General features: G+C 41.8%; 1 long non-coding RNA gene across 1 annotated transcript; it reads left to right on the top strand.

Annotated features, from left to right (window-relative positions):
* The first annotated feature begins 257 nt into the window (after positions 1 to 257).
* LOC120970278 (uncharacterized) lies at positions 258 to 4081 on the top strand. Its single transcript, XR_005764994.2, has 3 exons — positions 258 to 535; positions 1699 to 1854; positions 3746 to 4081. It is a non-coding gene; the product is annotated as an uncharacterized lncRNA (long non-coding RNA).
* Positions 4082 to 6251: the final 2170 nt, after the last annotated feature.

Raw genomic sequence — 6251 nt, 5'->3', positions numbered from 1 at the left:
GCTGTTACCCGTATTCAATCAATACGGTCCGGTGTACTATTTTTAGCTTCATAGATGTGAGCACGCCTTTTCATTGTTCTTAGAATGTTCAGAAGCGGTGCTCCCTCTAGCTCTCATTACTGTTTAGCACCAGTTTTCGCTAGAGTAACTTGTTTTTCCAATCACGAGTTTGCATGTTAGCATGATGTGCTTAATAACACAGTCCTACACAAGCTCGACGTCTGTTAGATGAATTTTGCTGATGTAGTGGCATGCACTTTAGTGACCTATAATTTTAAGTTACAACTATGCTACAGATTTTACCTTTCCCATTAAAGGTCTGCCACATAATCAGGTTGTATTTCTTTTCATTGGTGTGGATTTACAACTGTTAGTTCCTGACTCCTAAATCTGAAATTTATTTGGTCCCTCCATTTTTGTTCAGATCTATGCAATAAGAAACTCCACAAGGAAATGACAAACTTTAGGATCGACCGGGCGCGTCAGTGACTTGGAGGGGACAGCAAGACACATAGAAGAAATATAAAGCATCAAGGTAGCAACCCGTTGGTGATTTTAGTCTTATTTGCGACTAATTTGATAGTTAATGACATTTGGTTATGCAGTGGGAAAGGTAAAAATTAACGCAGCCAGTTTTTTTACCGGAAAATCTGTCAGTTTATGTTCTCTTCTTGATGGTAGTCAATCCATCATACTACTGTTATATATGTGCATAATCATATGTTGTAATTGCATCGGGAGGTGAAGATCAAATTTGTAGCCAATGTCATGGTTGTATGCAGGATTCGCTTAACAATTGCAGAAGTCCTCCCAGTTCACGCTTTAGATTTATAGTGGAGACATGTGGAGTTGCCTCAGACGATGAGGCCATCGGCGCAACTGCACAACATAGTTAGGCGCGAACAAGATGTGTTCTTTAGTGCTTTGCTTCTTCCTTCCAGGCATCGGTCCCAAATTCGCTGGCGTAACCTTCTCGTGAGCTCTTCCTCTGGCCTGTAGGGTCAACTAGCTCATCTCCACTAAATATTCATTATTCTGTCTCCTTTGTTATGTTTCCGTTGATCCTACTTTCTCAGGCTGATTTGGTAGTCTCATCATACCTTGTTTTGTAATTTCTCTTTACTTATCTATAACCATTGTCCTAATCACAAGCGCTCGTTTAGTGTTATGCACCAACTGTGATTGCAGCAGATTGATTAGTTAGCAAAGTCATATATTAGCATAGTTATTTCTCTTCATCAAGTACCATTCATTACGATGCCTGCACATGCATCCACTTTCCCTGCTGTTCATTTAATGAATTAATAACGAAAGGGATTCGTTCTTGTTAGTACTTCAAGCTTGGGCCAATAATTTGTTGTATTGCGTGGACAGCAGGGCATGGGCTTTGTTTAGAGTCAACAAAAGAAAAGTTTTTCTCAGAGTAATTTTCAGTTCACTGCTTGCTTCGACTTTTGTGACTTCTGATGTTTGGACCAAGGATTTCAAGATTTCCTATTTTTATTATTGATGATGGAAGATGGATCAGATTTATGCCTGTTCTAAACCATTTATTCTCTGTTTGGGCTGTAGTTTCTAAGTTCGCTTTCTTAGTAAAGAACTTAATAAAGCTTTGCTGCTGCGGACTATTTTGTCTTTTCTTGGATAAGATTATATTCTTTAGCTCGTGAGGTGACCTATTTGTGATTTGTACCTCAGTTGACGGGATATCTCATAACTGAAACCATGAACAACAAGTGCTTCGGTTCTGGTGGTGGCGATCCATTGCTTGAGGCGACATCATGTGCAAGATTATCCTCGTGGAGGCCGCTGGCACGGTGGCACCCTCCTCAACCTGCTGATCCCATTACCCAGGTTAGCTTATTCCCCTTTCCTCATGCCTGATTCCTATTTTTGTGTTGCTCTGTTCGATTTGGAGTTTCCCCCATGTTCCATGAGATGCCTTGGCGATGGCTGAGGCCTCCATGTTAGAATGTGATTTATGTGGTGTTCAAGGTGAGATAAAGTTTGAGGTCCATTTGATCCGTAGTTATTCTTCCAACATATTTTGTGGCTCTAAAAAATTTGGATGACATCCCGAATTGGAACTGGGCGAGGTATGTCATGAACGACATTATATCAGTAGCATGGGCATTGGGCAACAAACTCACTGACGAGACAAAAGCCACCTTTTTCCAATAAACTTCGCTAGGCTACCCGCTATTCTAAGGCTCCCTCGTACACTACCCTCTATCCGGAATTATTTCCCCGTTTCTCCTTGGTCTAAACTCTAAAAATCCACATAAGATTCCAGGAAGGTTTAGCTCAGCTAGATTTTGTCATGTATTTAAAACAAGTTCATGTACAATGTTTTGTAAATAATTTAATTGAGGTAAATCAACGAGTCTCTATTTGGTTTAGCATGGGTTTTTGGGGATTCAATCTTCGTCTTTGCTAGCTAGAATTTGCGTCAAGAAATCTGATAGATAGCTAAGCTAAAATTTGTATTGTTGCACCAATAGCAATTGTAATTTCTTTCTCACCTTCCCTCTTTGCTCAGTCTCTATTTAACAAATAATTTGACTGAGGTCAATCGATGAGTCTCTATTTCTTTTAGCATGGTTTTTCTGGGGATTCAATCTTCTTCTTTGCTAGGTGGAATTTGAGTCAAGAAATCTGATAGATAACTAAGTTAAATTTTGTAATGTTGCACCAATAGCAATTGTAATTTCTTTCTCACCTTCCAGCTAAGCTCAGTCCCTATTTAATATGGTTCTATATTGGTCTCTTTAATCCGATACTTGTCTAAAGAGATCATTTTAAGTTTTGCTAATCACGAGTTGACATCAAAATTCCTTCGAGTCTCATTCAGTATGCTTTCTTACTATATTACCCAATTAAGTGACAAGAAAGCAAAAACAAAGCTGAAGCATCAGAATGTGCCGTCAATCAATATTTTAGTTAATAAACCATTAAATGGAAAAGGTTAGTTTGCACTCTCCAAGAAACATCATATCTTAAACCATGTTCACACGCGCCATGTAAACCTATGTGATGCCTCTTTGTTCAGTTTTGATGACGTGTGTACAGAGAAAAGGCAGCATAAATTTGGTCCAAAGAAAATAGTGAATATTAACCTGGGAAGGGTGTGAAAATTGAGCTGCAAGGAAAACCGTAACATCTTTTTCCTTTTTTCTCTCCTGAAAATTTATATACAATGAGAAAGTTCATAATAGCATGTGGCATACGTCATGAAGGAAGCTGCACTGAATGAGTCAAGGGAAATCCGAAACTGCAGGTCGAACCTTCATCACCGCATTCGCGCCAAAGTGAGCTCAAATGAACCATGGACTATCAATCAGTATAATATCCATAGATATATCATCAACCCTGTAACCAAAACTATTATAACCTTTTCCAAGATGCACTATTAACTTTATGAATCATAATTTAGCAACTGAAGAGTGGACAAGAAAAAAAAAGTCTTTAGTTTAGTTAGTTTGAAGCCAAATTCTAATCATAAAACTGAAGCCGAAAAGATTCTATGGGGTCCAGCTCCTAATGATTGATGATGTACAATGTGTCTAATTCCAGTTCAAACGTCTTTCACTTGGCTGGCTTGACCTCATATTACTATCTTGCTTTTAGATGGTATTAAGTCAGTCGAGCATCAATTTTTTCTGTGTTCACGGAAAGTTTTTTTTTCAAAATTCATCTTTCTTTGTGCTAAATGTTCTATCTTACTGAACCATCACTCCAATTGTAGGTTGCCTGTTGCGCCTAAAGGTTGGATACATGGTGATATGGTAATGCCGATTTGGGAAAGCAGGTGTACAGTGTGTGTAAATTAAGAAAACAATTTATAATCTGTGATGTGATCACTGCATTTTAATTTTGTATATGCGATCCCCTCAAGTAGGGAAGTATTGAATGCACCTCTCTGGCATACACTCTTTTATTGCATCGTGTAAAGATATGTGGTCTGAGGGGAAGGAGAAATGCGGGAGCTCATATTTTAAAATGATGGTCGAGCTGACAATGCAGCCATTATTTGGGCAAGTATTCTTATACCAGGAATTGCATGCAGTTTAATGACTATATGGTTTGGTGAATCATTGTCAGTATACTGGATCTAGCAACTGGTGAGATCATGGTAATGTAGGTGACTGATGTTAGCAAAGTTTAAATTGATTACCCCTAGGACGACGATCTCCATCTCCTTATTGTGGACGCCGTGGTTCAGTAGTGGGGGGCCTGGGGGCAACTCTCTTCCACCATGTATGTTGAATGCATTCCATCTGAAACAACGTTAAGTGCGTGCATAGAGCAGGTAAGACATTCCATCTGATGCCATGTATTGCTGGATTGACGAGCTTCATTGAGCTCTATGCGGTGGGTGCACCGACCCTATCTATTTCTGTCAAAGTTGGTAACTAAAGCAGTAAGTTAAATTTGAAGGGAAGCTCCAGCCATCAACAATCTGCCATTCTCCTCCTCGACGGTGCACGACGCCCCCCACAACAAATGTAGCACATAAGCGGCGTCCATAAAAAACCAGCGCCTAATCCAACGACATCGTTGCTCAAGAAACACCGTACCGAACACAGCCCGCGACAACAAACAAGAAATCTAATACCAGAGGAAACAATACAAACCAGATCGCACGCAGGGCGAAGCAGCAGGCCGAGCAGACGCAGGGCGAGATGGATGACCAGAACAGCAACGGCGCAGCAAGCCGAGCAGACGCAGGGCGAGATGGATGACCAGAACAGCAACAGCGCAGCAGGCCGAGATGGATGACCAGAACAGCAACGACGCAGTTCGCGTGGACGGCGAAGCAACGCCCAAGGAGCAGCAGCCGAAGTAGCACCTCGACAGCCGGAACAACACGGCGGCGGGGATCCTCCATCCACAGCTTGGAACCTAGGCGTACCCAGCACCCCAAATCGCCAATCTCCACTATTTAGAGCTGCGCCGAGTCGCTAACCCGTTGAGAAGACACGCTCACAGGGAAACCCATACACATACCCGACATGCGGCTTGGACCAGCGGCCAGCTGGAGATTAAAGCTTGCTGAGAGGACACGCGCATGGTCACGGGCGGACGTACCTTTTTCTAGACCATGGTTGTCGTGATATTTTAATGGGATGGTAGTATGGTTAATAATACAACAGTAGGCTATAAGGCCTCGCTTCATTTCTAAATATAAGTCACGAAGCAAAATGAATGAATCTACGCTCTAAACTATGTTCATATACATCTGTATGTAGTTCATCATGAAATCTCTACAAAGACTTACATTTAGAAACAAAGGGAGTACGTTATTAATAGTTGGCCCATCATATAACCTCACAAAGTGTCTTGAGTCTTGTGCTGCAGCCGGCTACTAATCAACAATCCGTTTCTCTTCTCTCCTCCAACCAAGCAAATATATAATATTTTAGTCCTTATGCTTATGTCACCTTATTGTATTTGCTCTTATGTCGGCGTGCCAAACGGGCCATCGTGCCAGCCCGTTTAGCGAGGGGCCGAGCCTGGGCTGGGGAGGGCACGACCCGAGTACTTAGCGTGCCTGACCGGGTCATGCCGTGCCTGGCCCTTTTAACCCAAGCTGGGCCATGCTGGGCCGGGTTGGTCCACACGGCCAGGTTTACACACACCGAAGCCCACACACACGACATGCGTAATGTTATGGCCCACAACGCGTCCACCCTGGAACAGCGGGCGCCGCCAAGCAAACACATCTATTTCCAGTGAGTTTTTCTTTTTGAGGGTCTATATTATTAGGGAGTTTTCTCACAGAAACAAATGTGACGATCCAGTCAAAATCGTACCGCTCAATTGAACGAGGGAGTTCCTACCCATATGAACTTCCTTTAACAAAAAAATCAGATCTATTATAAAAGTTCATCACAAGTACAAAGCATCTCAAACATACTAAAATTTACATAGAGATTCCAGGATCACCAAACGACAACTACTGTTGTCAGAACTCCTAGATAAAGCCACACACAATTAGATAAACTTCATAATCTGACTGCTTGTTTGCAGATGCTCCGAGTCAAATAGGAGGAACTCGACGGTACCAATGATGTTGACATCAACCATATGACTCAGGCTCATGCCAATAGTTATCGCTATGGTAATTAACTGTGTTATTCCAGTTCTAGATAATTCACATCATTCCACCCCAGCTTAATACTCCTCTTGTCATTTATAGAACCACCGCCCTGCCGCAAGCACAACAAGCAGCCCCTAGAATATATTCATCA

This window comes from Aegilops tauschii, chromosome 7 (assembly GCF_002575655.3).
Source record: "Aegilops tauschii subsp. strangulata cultivar AL8/78 chromosome 7, Aet v6.0, whole genome shotgun sequence".
In the NCBI taxonomy this organism is placed as follows: Eukaryota; Viridiplantae; Streptophyta; class Magnoliopsida; order Poales; family Poaceae; genus Aegilops; species Aegilops tauschii.
The sequence above is the reverse complement of the archived record's forward strand: the minus strand, read 5'-3'. Positions and strand labels throughout refer to the sequence as shown.